This window comes from Hordeum vulgare, chromosome 7H (assembly GCF_904849725.1).
Source record: "Hordeum vulgare subsp. vulgare chromosome 7H, MorexV3_pseudomolecules_assembly, whole genome shotgun sequence".
Lineage (NCBI taxonomy): Eukaryota > Viridiplantae > Streptophyta > Magnoliopsida > Poales > Poaceae > Hordeum > Hordeum vulgare.
This window is the reverse complement of record NC_058524.1, coordinates 196,947,426-196,970,133: the sequence shown is the minus strand read 5'-3', so window position 1 is coordinate 196,970,133 and position 22,708 is coordinate 196,947,426.

Here is a 22,708-nt window from a genome sequence, read left to right as displayed (position 1 = left end):
CCTGTTCCTATTCACAGAAAACCCAATGCAAATCACAAGCATCACACAACAACTACCTCCCTCGTTCTGAAGAGGGGGTAGTTTGGGAGACGAAGATTTCATCGTCCCCGAAGACCTGTTGGATCAAGGAAAGTTCAAGCGACAACTCATAGCCACCGCCCAAAGCCTCAAGATGAAACAAAAGCAGATCAAGGCCAAACAATACACCGTCAACGACAGATGGACGCAAGTCCTCACTGCCGAAGAATGGTACGGCCATGAACGATAGTGGCAAAAAAGAAGTTACCCGCACCAACATTTATTGCCACAATTTGACGACGAGGCCTTTGAGCCTGCATCCCATAGAGGCACTCAGGGCGATCAGCTGGACCGCCCCCCTCGAGGATGGAATAGGACAATTGGAGAGGCCAGAGACCGACCAGAACCCCCTCCCCCACCCAGAGAAGAAGGAAAGAGCGAGCGTAGCCCGGAGACCCGTTTGACCTGCGACATAACTTGAATGCTAGAGGAGGTTAGACAAGATCCATCTATGGATCCAGAAGATGCACTCCCGCTAGATGGGACGGGTACCAAGCTTGGCTCGACCGGAACGATAGAGCTCGGGAACATCACCGGGTGAGGATTCCATCTGACTTCTAGCATGACGCAGCTCGGGTCAAGGGCACCGCTCACCCAATGTGTTTTACACACAAGGTGATGCAGCATCAGTTCCCCAAAGGGTGTAGATCCATAAATATAGAACAATACGACGAGACAACAAACTCGGCCGTGTGGATCGAGGACTTTCTTCTCCACATTCATATGGCCCGAGGAAATAACCTCCATGCCATAAAATACTTACCATTAAAACTCAAGGGACCAACACGACATTCGCTGAACAACCTCCCTGAAAACTCCATTGGGAGTTGGGAAGAGCTCGAGGATGCTTTCCAAGCTAACTTTCAACGCACCTATGTCCGACCCCCGAAAGCTGATGATTTCAGCCACATCGTGCAAAAGGCCAGTGAGTCATCTCGACAATTCTAGAACCGATTCCTAACTAGCAAAAAACAAATCATCGACTCTTCAGACACCGAGTCACTAGCCTCCTTCAGGAAAAATATCTGGGACGAATGGCTAGCTCGTCAGCTCCGCCAGGATAAGACAACAACACTCTCAGCCCTTACCTCGCTTATGACCCGCTTTTGTGTGGGCGAGGACAACTGGCTAGCCCGTTGAAACAAATATCCTGAAAACCCCGACACTTCTGAAGTTCGGCACGACAACGAGAAGCCACGACACAACAAGAACAAGCGTCGACACAACGGCGATGAAGCCGAAGACACGACAGTTAACGCTGGATTCAGTACGGACCATAGAAGAAACCCTCTAAGGGCAATTGGTATGGACTGACCCTGCCAAATCCACGAAATCTCAAACAAGCCCCCTACCGACACCAACTGTAACTATTGGATGATCAAACAGCCGAGGAAACCCACAATCAAGGAAGATGGCAAGAGCCCCCATAGCAAGGATGATGACGAACCTTGCTACTTCTCAAACAACAGCGCCAGAAATTGGCACGTTGACGGAGACTTGGCTTGCGTTCTTTTTTCCCTTGAAGCGGAAAGCGTGATGCAGCACAGGAGCAGTAAGTATTTCCCTCAGTTTGAGAACCAAGGTATCAATCCAGTAGGAGAATCGCGTCAAGTCCAGAGTACCTGCGCAAACACAAAAGAGCTTGCACCCAACACTGTAAAGGGGTTGTCAATCCCTTCAAGATTGATTGCAAAGTGAGATCTAAAGGCGGAAAGTGCAACAAAGTAAAAGTGTAAGGCTGAAAATATGGTGTGAAGTAGACCCCGGGGCCATAGTGTTCACTAGAGGCTTCTCTCAAACTAGCAAATATTACGGTGGGTGAACAAATTACTGTCGAGCAATTGGTAGAACCGTGCAAAGTCATGATGACATCTAAGGCAATGATCATACATATAGGCATCACGTCCTAGACAAGTAGACCGATACTTTCTACATCTACTACTATTACTCCACACATCGACCGCTATCCAGCATGCATCTAGTGTATTGAGGTCATGACAAACAGAGTAACGCCTTAAGCAAGATGACATGATGTAGAGGGATAAACTCAAACCAATAATGAAAACCCCATCTTTTTGCCCTTGATGGCGACAACTTGATGCGTGCCTTGCTACCCCTTCTGTCACTGGGTGAGGTCACCACATGGTATGAACCCAAAACCAAGCACTTCTCCCATCGCAAGAATCATAGATCAAGTTGGCCAAACAAAACCCACAACTCGAAGAGAATTACAAGGATATGAAATCATGCATAAGAGAGATCAGAAGAAACTCAAATAAGATTCATAGATAATCTGATCATAAATCCACAATTCATCGGATCTCGACAAACACACCGCAAAATAAGATTACATCGGATAGATCTCCATGAAGATCATGGAGAACTTTATATTGAAGATCCAAGAGAGAGAAGAACCCATCTAGCTACTAGCTATGGACCCGAAGGTCTATGGTGAACTACTCACGCATCATCGGAGAGGTCATGGTGTTGATGAAGAAGCCCTCCATATCCTAATCTCCCCTCCGGCAGGGCACCAGAACGTGCCCCAGATGGGATCTTGCGGAGACAGAAGCTTGCGGCGGCGGAAAAGTATTTTCGTGGATCCCTTGATTTTTTAGGGATTTTAGGGAATTTATAGGCGAAGGAGCTAGGGCGGGGGAAGCCCAGGGAGCCCACAAGCCTGGGAGGCGCGGGCCCCCTTGCCGCGCCATGGGGGCTTGTGCCTCCCCCGGGACTCCCTGCCTTGGTTCCCAAGCTTTCTGTGTATCTTCTGTTCCGGAAAAAATCTTTTCGGAAGTTTTATTCCGTTTGGACTCCGTTTAAAATCCTCCGCTAAAAAGGGTCAAAAACACGGAAAAAACAGGAACTGGCACTTGGGACTAAGTTAATAAGTTAGTCCCAAAAAAAAGATATAAAAGGCATACAAAACATCCAAAGTTTGACAAGATAATAGCATGAAACCATCAAAAATTATAGATACATTGGAGACGTATCAAGCATCCCCAAGCTTAACTCCTGCTCGTCCTCGAGTAGGGAAGTGATAAAGACTGAATTTTTGATGTGGAATGCTACCTAGCATAGTTGTCCTTTGTAACTTCTTTCATGTGACATGAATGTTCAGATCCGTAAGATTCAAAACAATAGTTTGCTATTGACATGAAATCAATAATACTTCAAGCAAACTAGCAAGGTAATCATGAACTTTCGAAATAATAAGGCCAAAGAAAGCTATCCCTACAAAATCATATAGTATGGCTATGCTCCATGATCCCCACACAACTAATTTAAATCATGCACAACCCCGGTATTGGCCAAGTAATTGTTTCCGCACTCTTACTTTCTCAAACCTTTTTCAACTATCACGCAATACATGAGCGTGAGCTATGGATATAACACTATAGGTGGAATAGAGTGTGGTGGTGGTTGTGAGACAAAAAAGGAGGAGATGGTCACATTGACTCGGCGTATCAAAGGGTTATGGAGATGCCCATTAATAGATATCAATGTGAATGAGTAGGGATTGCCATACAAAGGATGCTCGAGAGCTATAAGTATGTGAAAGCTCAAAAGGAGAACTAGTGGGTGTGCATCCAACGAAGACCTAGGGCAATTTGAGGAAGCCCATCCTTGGAATATACAAGCCAAGTTATATAATAAAGATTCCCACTAGTATATGGTGGTGACAAAGAAAAAAGCTCTAAATCATGAAGAACATGGTGCTATTATGAAGCACAAGTGTGGAAAAAGATAGTAGCATTGTCCCTTCTCTCTTTTTCTCTTTTTTTTATTTGGGCTCTTTGGCCTCTCTTTTTTATGTGCGCAACTTTGGCCTCTTTTTTTTATTTCCTCACACGGGACAATGCTCTAATAATGATGATCATCACACTTTTATTTACTCACATCTCAAAGCTTATAATGATGATGACTCTATAGGAAATGCCTCCGGCAGTGTATCGGGATGTGCAACAATCTAGCTTGGCGTATGCCGTTGAAACATCTTGCTAGCTATCTTATGATCATGAAATGGCAACATGAGAGTGACGGCACAAGTCATGAGACGGAACGGTGGGAGTTGCATGGCAATATATCTCGGAATGGCTATGAAGATGCCATAGTAGGTAGGAATGGCAGCTGTTTTGAGGATGGCATATGGTGGGTTTGTGCACCGGCAAAAATTGCGCGGCACTAGAGAGCCTAGCAATGGTGGAAGGTGAAAGTGCATCTATACCATGGACTCACATTAGTCATGAAGAACTCACATACTTGTTCCGAAATTTTTATTAGTAATCGAAACAAAGTGCTAAACACATACTCCTAGGGGAAGGGTTGGTAGGTGTAAACCATCGCGCAATCCCGACCGCAACACAAAGGATGACAATCAATAGATCAATTATGCTCCGACTTCCTAACATAGCAGTTCACCACACGTGCATGTTACGGGAATCACTAACTTCAACACAAGTATTTCTAGATTCACAACACCCTACTAACATAAATCTTAATATTACCAAATCCACGTCTCAAAACTAATTGAGAGGAATCAAAACTTCTCTTTCTACTCAATGCACATGAAGATGGAGGTTTTTGTATCCTTTTTAGGCACCTATCACCTTTGGGAGTACTTTCATAGCACAAGCCAACTACCAAGTCACGCACCGCCGTGCTCTAAAAGATCTAAGTGAAGCACATAGAGCAAAATTATCTAGCAATTTCACGATGAGTGCATGTCTCTCTCAAAAGGTGTGCAGCAAGGATGATTGTGACAAAACAAAAATAAAAGGCTCCTACGATACAAGACGCTCCAAGCAAAACACATATCATGTGGTGAATAAAAATATAGCTCCAAGTAATGTTACCGATGGATTGAAGACGAATGAGGGGATGCCTTCCCGGGGCATCCCCAAGCTTAGGCTTTTTGGTGTCCTTGAATTTGTCTTGGGATGCCTTGGGCATCCCCAAGCTTGATCTCTTTCCACTCTTTATCCCTTTGTCCCTGAGAACATCACCCAAAACTTGAAAACTTCACAACACAAAACTTAAACAGAAACTCGTGATATCATTAGCACAAGAAAACAAACTACCACCTCTTTAGGTACTGTAGCAATCTTGATTTCTATTTATATTGGTGTTATATTACTGCATTCTCGCTTTTCCATGGCTAGTACCCCCCGATACTATCCATAGTTTCATCAAAACAAGCAACCAACTCAACAAAAACGGAATCTGTCAAAAACAGACCAGTCTGTAGCAATCTGTATACTTTGTATACTTCTAGTACCTCAAAAATTCTGAAAAATTACGACTGCCTAGGAAAAATTCATATCAACCAGCATAAAAAATAATCAACTCCAAATCTCTTTCTGAATAAAAATGAAAAATAATCTCGTGAGCGAAAAGTTTCTGTCTTTTTCCAGCAGGATCAAACAACCATCACCAAGAGTAGTCATAAAGGTTTTGCTTGGCTCAAACACAAAAAGAAACACAAAAGAAACTATCATAACAGAATTATGATGGTATGGACGTAACAAAACAGAAAGCAAAAAGATAAATTCATTGGGTTGCCTCCCAACAAGCGCTATTGTTTAACGCCCTTAGCTAGGCATTGATAATTCAATGATGCTCACACAAAAGACAAGAACTGAAGCACAACGAGAGCATCATAAAGCATGTGAAAATCACATCTAAGTCTAACATACTTCCTATGCATAGGCATTTTATAGGAAAACAGATTGTCAAGACAACCAATAGTTACCATATGCAAGGAAGAAGAAAGAGACAATAGCAATCTCAACATAACGAGAGGTGATTTAGTGATATGAAAGTTTCTACCACAATATTTTCCTCTCTCATAGCAATTACATGTGGGATTATAATCAAATTCAACAATATAGCTATCACAAAGGATATTCTTTTCATTATCCACATGCATGCAAAGTTGACGCTCTTCAAAAATAGTGGAATTAATATCAAGTAAAGTCATGACTTCTCCAAATCCACTTTCAATATTATTGCAAATATCATATTCATCACGAGGCTTAAACAAAATTTCAAGACCATAAGAAAAATCATTACCCCAATCATGATCATTGCAACAAGTAGTGGACAAAGCAAAACTAGCATCCCCAAGCTTAGGGTTTTGCATATTTTTAGCATGATTGTCACTAATAGAATTCATAGTGAAACCATTACACTCATGATTTTCATTCAAGGAGCCCTCGTGAATCACTTCATGAACTTCTTCATCACAATTTTCAGATTCACGCATCTCAAGCAAAACTCCATAGAGAAAGTCAAGTGCACTCAACTCACTAGCAAATGGTTCAACATAATTGGATCTCTTAAAGAGATTAGCAAGTGGATGAGGATCCATATCAATAGATTTTCAGCAAGCGAAGATGAAAGAATATTGAAGGCACATAGCCCACAAGCAAAGGAAAGGCAAATGAAAAAGGCAAATATTTTTGTAAATTTTTGATTTTCAGAAGTGGGGGAGAGGAAAACGAGAGGCAAAAAAGTAAATGCAAGAGATGAGTTTGCGACACTTACTTGGATGAGTTCTTGACTTGATCTCCCCGACAACGGCGCGAGAAATCCTTCTGCTACTTCTCAAACAACAGCACCAGAAATTGGCACGTTGACGGAGATTTGGCTTGCGTTGGTTTTTCCCTTGAAGAGGAACGGGTGATGTAGCACAGGAGCAGTAAGTATTTCCCTCAGTTTGAGAACCAAGGTATCAATCCAGTAGGAGAATCGCGTCAAGTCGAGAGTACGTGCGCAAGCACAAAAGAGCTTGCACCCAACGCTATAAAGGGGTTGTCAATCCCTTCAAGATTGATTGCAAAGTGAGATCTGAAGGCGGAAAGTGCAACAAAGTAAAAGTGTAAGGCTGGCAATATGGTGTGAAGTAGACCCGGGGGCCATAGTGTTCACTAGAGGCTTCTCTCAAAATAGCAAATATTACGGTGGGTGAACAAATTACTGTCGAGCATTTGATAGAACCGCGCAAAGTCATGACGATATCTAAGGAAATGATCATACATATAGGCATCACGTCCTAGACAAGTAGAACGATACTTTCTGCATCTACTACTATTACTCCACAGATCGACCGCTATCCAGCATGCATCTAGTGTATTGAGTTCATGACGAACAGAGTAACGCCTTAGGCAAGATGACATGATGTAGAGGGATAAAATCAAACCAATGATGAAAACCCCATCTTTTTACCCTTGATGGCAACAACATGATGCGTGCCTCGCTACCCCTTCTGTCACTGGTTGAGGTCGCCGCACGGTATGAACCCAAAACCAAGCACTTCTCCCATTGCAAGAATCATAGATCAAGTTGGCCAAACAAAACCCACAACTCAAAGAGAATTACAAGGATATGAAAAAATGCATAAGAGAGATCAGAAGAAACTCAAATAAGATTCATAGATAATCTGATCATAAATCCACAATTCATCGGTACTCGACAAACACACCGCAAAAGAAGATTACATCAGATAGATCTCCATGAAGATCATGGAGAACTTTGTATTGAAGATCCAAGAGAGAGAAGAACCCATCTACCTACTAGCTATGGACCCGAAGGTCTATGGTGAACTACTCACGCATCATCGGAGAGGTCATGGTGTTGATGAAGAAGCCCTCCGTATCCGAATCTCCCCTCCGGCAGGGCACCAGAACATGCCCCAGATGGGATCTTGCGGAGACAGAAGCTTGCGGCGGCGGAAAAGTATTTTCGTGGATTCCTTGATTTTTAGGGATTTTAGGGAATTTATAGGCGAAGGAGCTAGGGCAGGGGAGGCCCAGGGAGCCCACAAGCCTCGAAGGTGTGGCCCCCCTAGCCATGCCATGGGGGCTTGTGGCCTCCCCCGGGACTCCCTGCCCTGGTTCCCAAGCTTTCTGCATATCTTCTGTTCCGGAAAAAATCTTTTCGGAAGTTTTATTCCGTTGACTCCGTTTAAAATCCTCGTCTGAAAAGGGTCAAAAACACGGAAAAAACAGGAATTGGCACTTGGCACTGAGTTAATAAGTTAGTCCCAAAAAAGATATAAAAGGCATACAAAACATCCAAAGTTTGACAAGATAATAGCATGAAACCATCAAAAATTATAGATACATTGGAGACTTATCAAACCTCACATGCCGAACAATGTAGGTCAATAGCAATTCCCTCCCGAGGTCAAAAATATGAATATGACCTACGTCACACACATACCAAACAAGTAGAGGAAGCGTGCGCTTCAAGATGTCTATGCCATAGAGCTCGTGGGTCACAAGTTCAACCCATGGTTGGCATGCTCGATCACCTTCGACTGCATGGACCACCGGACGAGTATTTGTCATGGGGGTTCGGCGATCCTGGTATTTGACCCCATTATCAATGGGTACCACCTAACTAGAGTCGTCATGTATTGAGGCAGTAGCCTCAATTTGATTTACGCAGATACAGTGTGGAAAATGGGTATCGATCCATCAAGGATCAAACCCACCAAAACCACCTTGAAAGGAATAATCCCCAGCGTGGATGCCCGCTACTCTGGCACCATAACTTTGAAAGTAGTGTTCGGCTCGCCTGACAACTTTTGCAGCAAAGACTTGATCTTTGACATTGTCCCTTTTCGCTCTGGCTATCATGCACTTCTCAACCGTACAACATTCGCTCGCTTTAACGTCGTCCCCCATTATGCATACCTAAAGCTTAAGATACTGGGACCCAAGGGTATTACCACTATCAATGGTAACACTAAGCGCTCACTTCGAACCAAGGAACGCACAACGACTCTGGAAGTTGAAGTCCACACCGGTAATAAAGCTCCAAAGACCCAGCTCGCCGTCAAGGAACGAGGGGTGAAAAAACGAGCCCGAGTACCACTGCATTTCCCGGATTCTTCCCTCGCTCAACACAAATACGGACATGCTCCCCACAACAGGGACTCGCTAGCCATAAAATACGTGCCTTGGAGGTGCAATTTCGTGCTCAAAATACCATGGGCAGCTATGGGGACTGGATACATAAGGACCAAGTTTCCGGCTTGACCGAGCTATGGTCAAACATGTCTCCGGACAATATCACGTACCATCAATGATCTACTCAGCATCAAGCTAACATATTATAGCGACTTCTCAAGACCTTCTATTAAAAAGGACCACTCATCGACTACTACCTCCTCTAACGGAGCACACCGTGGAGAGCAAAGGCGCAGACGTGGAGCAGGGCGCAGTAAAGGACATCAAGCCATTCGCAAAGCCCTTGTATAAACCTTTGATACTTGTGATATGTGTTGAGTTTTCTGTGAATAGGAACGGGTTATCGCAGCACAATATGGATAAGTATTTCCCTTAGTTATGAAACCAAGGTTTATCAAACAAATAGGAATATCAACCACAACCGTCTTCAGCTGCTGCATGCAAAAGAACAAACAACTTGCACTGTACGCAGGCAAGAGAGTTGTCAATCCTCTTGCTCTTGTTATTTGCAAGCGAGGTGTGTAGATAATTGTAGATAGAAAGAAAAAATTAAAACAAGTAAATGGTATCAAGTTATTGAAGGTTATATCAATATGTTGTGAATAGACCCAGGGGATATAGTTTTCCCTAATGGCATCTCTAATGAAAAATAGTAACGGTGGGTAAACAAATTACTATTGGGCAATTGACAGAAAAATAGATAGTTATGCGATATTCACGACAGTGATCATGTGTATATAGGCATCACGTCAATAAACAAATAGGCCAAATCCTTCGTGCACCTATTACTGTTACTCAACTCATCGACCGCTATCAAACATGCATCTAGAGTTTTAAGTAAAACAGAGTAATGCATGGAGAACAATGACATGATGTAGACAAAGTAAACTCAAGCAATATGAATAAAACCCATGGCTTTATCCTTATTAGCAACAAGACAAATATCCATCTTGTCCTCTTTTGTCACTGGGATATAGAAATTCGCCACGTCGAACCTACTATAATGCACTTGTCTCACCGAAGAAATATCAATCTAGTTGCTAAAACTATTTCAATAGTTCGGAGAGAATTACGAAGCTATCATAATCATGCACATAAGAATCTTATAAGTATTCAGAGGAGACTATAATATTTATTGTTAATAATCTGAACATAAACCGACAATTCATCGAATCCCAACAAATACACCGCACAAAAGGAATTAAATCATGTGGATCAAAGCAAAGATGCGATGATCATTGTATTGAAGATCCAAGAGAGAGAGAGAGATTGCCATCTATGTATTGGCTATGGACCCATAGGTCTCAGATGAACTACTCACACATCATCGTGAGAATAGCAAGGTTGATGAAGAGGCCCTCCGTGTTTGATCCCCCCTCCGGCGAGGTGCCAGAACTGAGCTCGGGATGGCCTCTAGTTGGAACAGAGACTTGCGGCGGCATAAAAATTGTTTCGCGACTCCTTCTGATATTTGGTATAAGAGATTCTATAAGCGAGAGAATAGAGTCGCGAGGGCCACGAGGGAGGCACAAGCCATCAGTGCGCCCCCCAGGTCGCGCCCTGTTGGCTTGTGGGCCTCTCGTGTGGCCTCCAGCCTTCTTCTGATATTCCTCAATCTTATTTTGATCTAGAAATAATCACCAAAATTTTTCAGGTCAATTGGGCTTTGTTTGGTATGGAAAACCTGAAAAGTGAAAAACATGCACAAAACAACAACTGGCAGTGGGCACTGGGTCAATAGTTTAAGTCCCCAAAAGTATTCTAAAATGATAATATATTAGCATGGAACAATAAAAAATTATAGATACGTAGGAGACGTATCATGCACCCCCAAGTTTAATTCCTGCTCATCCTCGTGTAGGTAAATGATAAAAATAGAATTTATGATGTGACATGCTATCCATGATGTAGCCTTTTGCATGTATGATCATTGAGAAACAATGAATTAACAAATATTAAAAAAGCAATACTTATAGGTATAAGCAGCAAAATCATTAATCTTTCAAAGTATACGATGCTCAAAGATTGTTTTACCCCTATCCATCTTATTATATTAGCAAGGAATGACTCCATATTCAGCACATTAATACAAATGTCAAGCACCACAGTATCCAAGTCAGGGAATTCAATCGTACTTTTTCAATATGCATCAACTTTTTATTCTTCACGCAATACATGAGTGTGAACCAATGGACGTAGCATAAAGGTGGAATAGAATATGGTGGTAGGTTTCAAAGTGGTAAAAGCGGAGAAGATAGTCTCACATCAACTAGGCGTACCAACGGGTTATGGAGATGCCCATTGATAGATATAGATGCAAGGAGTAGGGATTGCCATGCAAATGATGCACTAGAGCTATAAGTGTATGAAAGCTCCACTGAAGCTAAGTTAGGTGTGCATCTGACTTGCTTGCTCACGAAGACCTTGGGCATTTGAGGAAGCCCATCATCAGAATTTACAAGCCAAGTTTTTGAAAAAGTGTTTCCCACTAGCATATGAATGATATAACGTGCGCCTCTCTATATGAGGAACAAGGTGCCACTTTGAGGTACAAGTGTGGTAAAGGATAGTAGCAAAGTCCATTCTCTCTTGTTATCTCATTCATTTTTCCCTTTTCATTTTTTACGGTGGGCTCATTTTTCCTCCCCAATTTTTATTTCCTCACTTGGAAGATGCTCTAATAATGATGATCATCAAACTTTTATTTACTTACAACTCAATATGAAAAATGATAGGACGATATGACTATATATGAATGCCTCTAGCAGTGTACCATGCCGTGCAAAGATATAGCATGGCATGTATCAAAAATATGATGAACACTGGCTTTGCCACAAATACTATGTCAACTCTATATGATCATGCAAAGTTTTATGATGATGAACATACTAGTCATGTGAAGTGACGATGGCATTTGCACGGCAATATATCTTGGAATGGCTGTGGAAATGCCAGGATAGGTAGGTATGGTGTCTGTTTTGAGGAGGATATAAAAAGGTTTATGTGCAATAGAACGTGTCATGTCACGGGGTTTGGACACACCGACGAAAGTTGCACCGATCCTCAAGGTGAGAACGGGCGATGCACAGTAGTGAAGAGGCTAGCAAATACAAGGAGGTGAGATTGCGTATGTCCAAGGTGTCACATTAGTCATGAAGAACTCATGTAATTATTTCAAAGTTTCATTAGTTTTATCAAAAATCGATGTAATACTCGCATGCCCCGAGGGAGAGGGTTAGTAGGAATTAACCATCGCGCGACTCCGACTCAAAACAACACTAGGATTTCAACAAGGAATAGAAAGGCTCAAACATCATAACCATGCCCTTTTAATTTTTTAGATGAACATGAAGTTTAACATCTCTTAATATCGACACCTCTCTGAATTAATAATAATGCACTCACACCTTTTTCACATCACCACATCAATATCATTAACCCACAATTTCTCTATATGTGCTAGATGATGGTTTTAATTATCACTCATTGAATAACCATTATTTTTTTATCTAGTCTTATGACCCATGCAAATTACTGTCACTATTTATCTAACTCTTAAATAAATATAAGTGAAGAAAAAGAGCATAATATTTCTATAAAATCTACAGGCCACCGTGCTAAAAAAGATATAAGTGAAGTACTAGAGCAACTCCTAAGCTCAAAAGATATAAGTGAAGCAAATAGAGTATTCTAAGAAATTGTGATGATGTGGTATCTCTGTCAAATGGGTGTATCCATCAAAAAATGATTGTGGAAAATTTAAAGTAAAATAAAAAAAGCAAAAGACGCTCCAAGCAAAACTCATATCATGTGATGAATAAAAATATAGCTCCAAGTGACGTACCGATGGATTGGGACGAAAAGAGGGGGTGCCTTCTGGGGAATCCCCAAGCTTAGACACTTTAGTCTTCCTAGAATATTACCTTGGGGTTCCTTGGTCATACCCAATCTTGGGCTTTTGCTGCTCCTCAATCCTTTGTCCATTGGGATAATACCCAAAACTTGAAAACTTCAATCACATAAAAGTCAACAAAACTTCATGAGATCCATTAGTATAAGAAACATATCAAATACTTTCAGGTGCTATTATAAGTCGATTATTGTTTTATTTTAACATAGGATACTGTATTCTAACTTCTCCATGGCTTATACCCCGATACAATCCATAGCATCATCAAAACATGCAAAAACATAATCTGACCAAAACAAAACGTCCTGTAGTAATCTGTAATGAACCTATACTTCTATAACTCCAACAATTCTGAAAAATTAGGATGACCTCAAAATTTTTTATATAAATACCACGTAAAAATTCAGCTTAAAAATATGTTCGAGTAAAATCATAGAAATTCTGTACTGGACGTCAAAGTTTCTGTTTTTGCATCGTATCAATCCTATGCAAATCATCCCAAAGACTTTACTTGGCACAAACACTAATTAATACATAAAAAACAATCATTATAGAGGCAATAATAATGTTATCACAAACAAACATAAAGTAAAAAAGCACAAATAAAGATAACTATTGTGTTGCCTCCCAACAAGCGTTATTGTTTTACGCCCCTGGCTAGGCATATTGCATGGTTTCAAGTGTTGTCATCTTTGACACTCCACCCAAAAGTGGCTCTGATGACTGATTAATAGGGTGGCCTCATTCTATTCCTAGTGAAGTGTTCCATTCCTTTCTTTAATGGAAATTGGAATCTTATGTTTCCCTCTTTCATGTTAATGATTGCACCAATAGTTCGTAGGAAGGGTCTTCCAAGTATAATTGGACAAGTTGGGTTGCAATCAATATCAAGCACAATGAAATCTACATGCACATAATATTTATTTGGAATTATCATCACATCATTTATTATACCCAAGGGTTTCTTGATGGTATAATCCGCAATATGCAAGTTTAGGGAACATTCTTCAATATTAGTGAGACCAAGCACATAGCATAAAGTTTTAGGTATAGTTGAAACACTAGCACCGAGGTCACGAAAAGCATTGCATTCGTATTTATTTATCTTAATTTTGATACTAGGTTCCCACTCATCATGCAACTTTCCAGGAACAGAAACTTCAAGCTCAAATTTCTCATCACAAGCTTTCACCATAGCTTCCACTATATGTTGAGTAAAAGCTTTGTTATGTTCATAAGCATTGGGTGAGATAATAATGGATTGCAGCAAGGAAATACATTCTACTAAAGACAAATTATTATAATTAAAGTCCTTGTAATCCAAAATAGTGGGCACATCACTAGTTAAAGTTTTGACCTCTCCAAACCCACTTTTTAAGTTTTAGCATTAAAATCATCACCCTCCAAGCAAACGGGACACTCCTTTACTAGAGTTGACTCATCTGGAGTCCCCTTATCATTAATATTTAGAGAAGTAAACAAATATTCAATAGGAGAAGTACCAATAATTTTAAGATCATTATGATTCCGATAAAAACCGAGAGGAAGAGCTTTTTCTAGGAACCCCTGCTTAGATTTCAACTTAGCGGTCCTGTCCTTACTTTCATTAATATAAACTTGGGTAGATTTAATAGTCTCATTAAGATCATGCTTAAGAGTATCTACATAAAGAGCAATCTGATCCACGTTTTTAGCCAAAGTACCAACAACATGCCATTTTTCTTCTACCACAGTATTGAAAACTTTTTGAGAATTAATGAATTATTTAATTGTGTTGTAAATATCAGAGGGTATCCTCATAGAATTTTTACAAGAATTTGCATAAGAATTGCCATAACCATTGGGAACAATATTGGGATATGGCCTAGCACTGAAATTACTCTTATAAGCATTGTTGTTGAAATTATTTCACGAGACAAAGTTCACATCAATAGCATCATTATTTTGTTCAATCAAGCTAGACAAGGGCATGTCATTACAATCATCATGAGTATTTTATTCTCAACCAAATTCATAAGAGCATCCGTTTATTCACTCAATGTAGCGATTTTCTCAACAGAGTTTACCTTCTTATCGGTTGGAGCTCTCTCGGCATGCCATTGAGAATAGTTGGCCATGATGTTGTCCAGAAGTTTGGTGGCCTCTCCTAAGGTCACCTCCATGAAGGTACCACCTGCACCAGAATCTAGAAGATTTCTAGACACGAAGTTTAGTCCAGCATAGAAATTTTGGATAATCATCCACAAGTTTAAGCCATGCATTGGGCAATTTCTTATCATCAATTTCATCTTCTACCAAGCTTGTGCAATATGTTCATGATCTTGTTGTTCAAAATTCATTATTTGTTTTCTAAGGGAGATGGTTTTAGCTGGAGGAAAATACTTGGCAATAAAAGTATCTTTACACTTATCCCAAGTTCCAATACTAATACGTGGTAAAGACGAGAAACGAGCTTTAGCTTTCAATTTTAGTGACAAAGGAAACAATTTTAATTTCACAACATCATTATCCATATGATTTTTGTTTTGCATATCACAGATTTCAACAAAGGTATTGAGATGTAAAGCGGGATCCTCATTAGGACTTGCCAAAAATTGCTCTTTCATGACAAGATTCAGTAATGCGGCATTGGTATCAAAAGCATCTGCACTGGTGGCGGGTGGTATAGGAGTACTAATAAAATCATTGTTATTAGGATTTGAGAAGTCACACAACTTAGTAGTATCTTGAGACATGGTAACCGAGCAAGCAAAGTAACAAGCAAGACATGCAAACTAGAGAGCGAAGATGCAATCTAGTGCCGAGCTAAGCAAGCAAAGGTAAATATTTTCATATTCATATTCTTATGAGACAAACTAAATATACCAGCAAACAAAAATAGGAACAAGTGCATGAAAAATTCTGTGGAGTTACATGGTATTTGGTCATGATATTCCTTGGCAACGGTGCCAGAAATCCTTCAAATTTTTTCCATGAAGAGGAACGGGTTATTGCAACCCAATGTGGGTAAGTATATATCTCAGTTATGAAACCAAGGTTTATCGAACCAATCGGAATATCAACCACAATCGTCTTCATCGGCTGCACACAAAAGAACAAACAACTTGCACCCAACACGCGCAACAGGGTTGTCAATCCTCTTGCTCTTGTTATTTGCAAGCGAGTGAGGTGTGTAGATAATTGTACATAGAAAGAAAAAAAACTAGTAAACGAAAGCAAGGTATTGAAGGTTTTATCAATATGTTGTGAATAGACCCCGGGGCCATAGTTTTTCCTCATGGCATATATCATGAAAAATAGCATACAATGGGTGAACAAATTACTGGGAAATTGACAGAAAAGCGGATAGTTATGCGATAATCACGACAAATGATCATGTGTATATTGGCATCACGTCCATAAACAAACAGGCTAACTCCTGCCTGCACCTATTACTATTACTACACTCATCGACCGCTATCTAGCATGCATCTAGAGTATTAAGTAAAACGGAGTAACACATGGAGAACAATGACATGATGTAGACAAAGTAAACTCAAGCAATATGAATAAACCCCATCGTTTTATCCTTACTAGCAGCAACACAAAGACGCATCTTATCCCCTTTTGTCACTGGGATATAGAAATACGCCAGTTTGAACCTACTAGAACACACCTCTCTCATAGAAGAAATATCAATCTAGTTGGCCAAACTATTTCAATAGATCGAAGGGACTGACGAAGCTATCATAATCATGCACATAATTTTTTTATAAGCATTCAGAGGAGACTCAAATATTTATCATGAACAATCTGAACATAAACCCGCTATTAATCGGATCCCCCTATCCCCTCACGCAGGTTGCCAGAAGAGAGCTCCAGATGGCCTCCCATCGGAACACACACTTGCGGGGGCATAAAAAGTGTTTCGGTACTCCTTCTGATGTTTTTAGGGTATAAGAGGATTTATAAGCGAAAGAACGGAGTCGAGAGGGCCAAGAGGGAGGCACAAGCCATCAAGGCGCCCCCAGGCTGCACCCTCTTTTGTTGTGGGCCCCTAGTGGGACATCCAGCCTACTTCCGATAGTCCTCGGTCTTCTTTTGCTCCAGAAAAAATGACCAAAAAATTGCATGTCAATTGGGCTTCGTTTTGTATGGAAAACCTGAGAAGTAAAAAACATGCAGATAACAACAACTAGCACTCGGCACTGGGTCAATAGGGTAGTGCTCAAAAATAATATAAATTGGTAAACAAATACCCCAAAAGTAGTCTAAAATTATGAATATCAGCATGGAACAATCACAAATTATAGATAAGTTGGAGACATATCAACCATTACCTTGTAAATTTATTTTTAATATAAAAAGTATCTGTAATAGTTGGTTGGGCAGATCAGATTGTACGGATAGACGTCACGAGTTCATCGGGAATAAAGACCAACTTTTACGGTCCCATGGTAGTCATTTATTGCATAGCCTTTTTTCTTTTTATTTTCTACTCTTCGACACCAAAACAAGCCAGTTCGATACATATTTTAGATGCGGCCGACTAATGACCAGTGGCTCGACCCTAAAGCTCGCCCCAAGCATCACTCCAACACAATTTTTACCATGTGTGCTCGACATCTTGGATATTGAGTTATATGCATAGGTTCCAAATTATGTCTTGGGTCAATAGTTGGGTTGCCTGGCTCGTGTGTTTACCCTTTTATGTTCCGTATGTTCGGATAAAAGGGTAAAGGGAGAACCAGTGTGATTGTACTTCTAGCTCGCCTAGTTAAGTACCACATGGAGAAAGCCAAAAACTGAGTGTCATAATAAGCACGAACCGGTGTGCGATTTGATGACAAGTGTTAAACGAAAAAATGATGGAGGTTATACCGTGTTATACGGAGGGTTTGAAGTTAGACAAACCAAGTGATAATGATTTTCAACCTTGGTATGTCCGGACATCACAAAATATAGGGGGCTAGTAACTAGTCACCGCAGTCAAGCTCCTACGGTTAAGTGAGAACATTAAAGTCACATAGTCTGATTGCCTCATTTCCTTCCATACTACCGCCTTTTGGCACCAAGACATTGGCTAAGGGTAACAATGCGGAGGTCGGAAACACCCCTTGTAACATTGGATAAGGGGGCTGAAGCCGACGACCGGTAACTTTCATATTAAAACAGACACACATGAGTCAAAATTAAACAAAGCAAAGCATGATATACCATACAAAGCAACAAAATTATAAAGCATAAAATGCTTATATATCAAAAAAAATACATGACAGTACTTTCTCTCAAGAATTACATTCTTCGGGAATAGGGATTCTATCGCTCGAGCACCATCCATAATGGTGGGAAAATACAGCTCGTGGTGCCTATACTCCTTTCCATGCGGCGGGGATCCAATGGCCATTGCGGTCAACTTTAACTTCGGATGGTGCACCATGGTCTTTGCAAAAGCCATTCGAGCTCCATGTGCATTCGGAGTGCTTCAGGACGTCAATCCGGGGCTTGGCAGTGATGAGCTTCTGCACCAAGCTGAAGTAGCTCCTCGACAACGGCTTTGTAGGCCGTATCCTGATGAAGAGGTCCTTCATGGCTAGCTTTGCCATCCGATGCAACTCCATCAGCTATTTCAGCTGATCAGAGACGAGGAGAGGTTGGTCAGGGGCTTGAAATTGCAACGAGAACAACCTGAACCCGTCACCCCTCTCATGGGATGCATAATGCCTTGTCGCATCCGTTGCACTCTACGGGAGATCTACAAACATGCCTCGAGAATGCCACACCGATGTGAGCAACGAGAACCTTTTTCCACCAAAGACACATTACGGTAAGTACTGCTTACCATCTGTAATTAATTTGAATTGGTGAGCTCCTTATGGTGGCCTTGCGCTTCCACCTGCACTTCCTGGATTGCTGAGGTAAACGAGGACAGCTCGGAGGCCTGATCCTTATCCTTCTGCTCAAGGACCTCACATTTAGTGAGGACGTCCTTGAGCTCTTGCTACACTTAAGCAACCCTAGCCTCGTGCTTATCACTAGCAGACTTTTCCGACAATAGTTCGACAGCTGCTCGTTCGGCTGCCGACTTCTGTTCGACAGCCTCTTGCCTCGCCTTCTTCAGTTGGGCCATAAAGTTCTCGACCTCCGTGGTGACAACTAAAGTTTTCATAAAAACACACGATACATAACTATAAAAGCAAATATATCTCATCTAAATGAGGACAATAACGATAGTAGTCCAGTTCGAACTTAGCTTGCGCGTCATCAAACCGCTTGTCGAGAAGGTAGATCTCCTCCTCTGAGCTCTTAAGCTTCTAATTCATCTCTGCCAACTCCATGACACTCGGGGCTGCTACCTTGCATAAATAGTTTATATGTGTCACAGTCCCAAGTTATCAGATTTTGAAACCTTTGCCATGGTTTTCTTCAGTCCTGCGAGAGTCTTGGGAGCTATGGCTCATTTTTAATATTATAAGTGTTTTTTCCGCACTATTTGACCCCCGCATGAGTTTTCCAAACTCACACACGGCTCGGGGGCTACTGAATATGGGGATTGCATATAAACCCGTAAATTAAAATTACTTCGTAAAAATAATATTGCATGATTTATCTTGAAGCCCGTCAATACTCCGCTGAAAGCTTCCTTCAATCCGCGATCAACGGATCGAATGCTTTGTAAAACCGCACCTAGAAGGATGTGGTGTTGTTCAGCAAAAAAGGAGGAGTCATTCAAACTTTCCTCCATCACGGTCGACTACCCGATTAGGGCCCGCTCTATTACGAGCGGCTCCGGGGGCGGCACTTCGCTTTCTCCTTGTGGAAAAGCCGGAGTAGACGACTCCGGAGGCTTGGAGGTCCCCGTAATTATCTTCGGAGATAGGTCAGGTCGACCGGGCTTCCCCTCTTTCCTTCCCAGAAGGGATGCACCCGCCTGGTCTTTGGCGACCGAGGTGTTTGCCTCGGTCATGATATCATCGCCCCCGCTCCTCGTGTCCTTCTAAGGGAGGGTCTTTCGGGATATCACCTCCACGGTCTCCTCGGTAATCAGGGGAAGTGTGTTGTGAGATGTGGTCCCGCTCTCTGCTAGTTCAGCTGGTGAGGAGACCCCCTCTAAGGCTTGGTCGGCAAGGAAGTCACAGGGCGGGCTAGAATATGGAAATCATGCACATAGTTAATATAAAACTTCAATATGCAAAAAAATAGAGTCTTTGGATTCATACCTTAGGCCGGGGGCTTGACCCTGAGGTTCCTTCGAGAAATCCATTTGAAAGCCCCAGACTCCTCGAAAGAGTCTGGGTTGTTATCCAACAGGCCGAAATGTGCATGAAAGAGTTCGGGGGAGGTGATGGAGATCTAACCCATAGAAAAACATCAAACTCCTTACAAATGGATGGAGCAGAAATGCAAGTCCGTGGAGAAAGTGAGGGATGAACACCACGCTCTTGCCCTGCCATGGCGTGGGGATGTCCTCGCCCTTCTCCGGAGCATGGTGGGCTATCTCGGACGAGAGATAGTCGACGTTCTTCATCTCCTGGATGTCACTGTCGGTGAAGCAGGAGGCCTCCCGCTTGCCCTTAGAGCCAGAGTCGCCCATGGCCGACCTGGGGAAGCGGTTTTAGGAGATTGGGGGGCATTGAGCTTCGAAGCTTGGAGCTCAGAAGATTAGGGAAGGCAATGGCAATGCAAGATCTAAGAAGCGTGTGGGCGCTGTGGTGACAGTTTCCCTTTTATGACCCGTGATACACTCATTTTGCATCATGAATTACTATTGATATTTCTGTTAATCCTGCTCATTATCCATTATTAGCATGCAATCTTATGCCCTTTCTCTCTCAATATGCAAGGTACATCACGGAGAGGGAAATATGTGGAAATTGGAATTCTAGACCGGGATACCAAGAAAAAGGCAGAAAAATTAACTTGCTTCAAATGACTTGAAACTTAAGGAGACTTTTTTAGAATATTTGGGAATTTCTGGGCCAAAAATATACCCGAGAGGGGCCACCAGCTGGGCACAAGCCAACAAGACGCGCCCCCTCGTCACGCGCTAAAGGCTTGTGGGGCTCCAACTGCCCCTCTAGCGACCATCTTCTCATATATGGTGTGTTTTACACTAAAAAAAAATCATAAGTCATCTTTTGGGACGAAGCGCCGCTATCTCGAGGCGGAAAACTGGGTAGATGCCCTTTTGCTCTTCGACAGAGAGATTCTGCCAAGGGAATTCCCCTTCTGGAGGTGGAATTCGAAGCCATCATCATCACCAATGCTTTATCTTTCATGGGAGGACCAATCTTCATCAACATCTACATCAGAACCATCTCATCTCCATCCCTAGTTCATCACATGTATTCAATCTTTGTCTCGAAACCTCAAATTGGTACCTGTGGGTTACTAGTAGTGTTGATTACATCTTGTAGTTGATGCTTGTTGGATTACTTGGTGGAATATACTATGTTGAGATCATTTATTATTATTATTACACCTCTGATCCTTAACACGTTGATGATGTGTGAGTAGTAATTATTGTTCCTCAGGACATGGGAGAAGTCTTATGATAAGTAATGTCACATCCCTGACACCTTAAGCAAGTTAGTCTTGTGCTCATGTCTTCTTTGCATTTGCATCTAAGAATTTTCAACAAGATCAAAGAAAGAAGTGAAGGAAAACCCAAAACCCTAGCCACTACTTTAAATAAAGGAAATCTCAAACTAGTTAAAATCAATGAACCCAAAATGGCCTCAAGAAATGTTCAAACTTTCTGATAAATCATGAAAGTAAATGAGCATTGGAGAAAACTATTTTCTTGACACTTTAAGCATTTTAAATAAATGCAAAAGCTACTGGTTTCAAGTTTTAAATTTGAAATCAGAAACTTTAAATTTTCAAAAATGTTGAAAACTTTGGAAATAGTTGGAAATATTCCAACAAATATTCTAGAGTGCTTAACATAGCTTTTACAATTTATTTGGGAGTTGAAATAAATAGAAAATCAGTGAATTAGCAAAACACAAAACAAAAACAGAAAAAGGGGAAAGGAGTTACCTGTCACTCACCTGGCCCGGCCCATCTCAGCTCGTGTAGTCTTCCTCCCCGCCAGTGGGCAGCAGGAGGTGGCCGCCGCGTTCTCCGGCGCGGCCACGCACCTGTGCGCCTGCCTGGCCGCCGCCTCGCGCTCGCAAGGCCGGGGATAAGCTCCCCGAGGCCGCCCCTATCCATTCCCAGCGCCAGTTCTCCCCCTCCTCTCGGATCTCTCCTCCCCCTTCTGCCGCCATTGGAGCCCGAGCAGAGCTCGAGCTCGTCGTCGTTCTAGCCGACCTCCCTTCCTTCTGAGCCGTGCGTTAGCTCCGCCGCAACCCCCTGAAGCTTCCTAGCCACGAGCCCGACGCCCAGATGCAGTGAATCAACGCGCAGCAGTCGTCTTCTTCCTCGGGTCACCGAAGATCACCGCCGACGTTCTCCCTCTCCAGGCCGTCCCCGAGCAAGCTAGCGCCACCACTGCACTCCCCATGAGCATGCGGTCATTTCCCCTAAGCTCTCCCCGTCGATTCCCTCCTCTAGGCTTAGTTCCATCGGAGCCCGACGAGGACCGCCGCTGTAGCTCGTCGCCGGCAGCCCTCTGGTGACGGGTTGGTCAGTCTGAGGCCACCTACAGCCTCAGGACATCATGTAGATGCGTTCAGTGCCCAGCCCCGCGCGTTTTGCCCCTGTATTCGATGGCTTCGACGATGGCCGAACTTGGTCGCCGCCAAGCTCGTCGCCGGCGTTG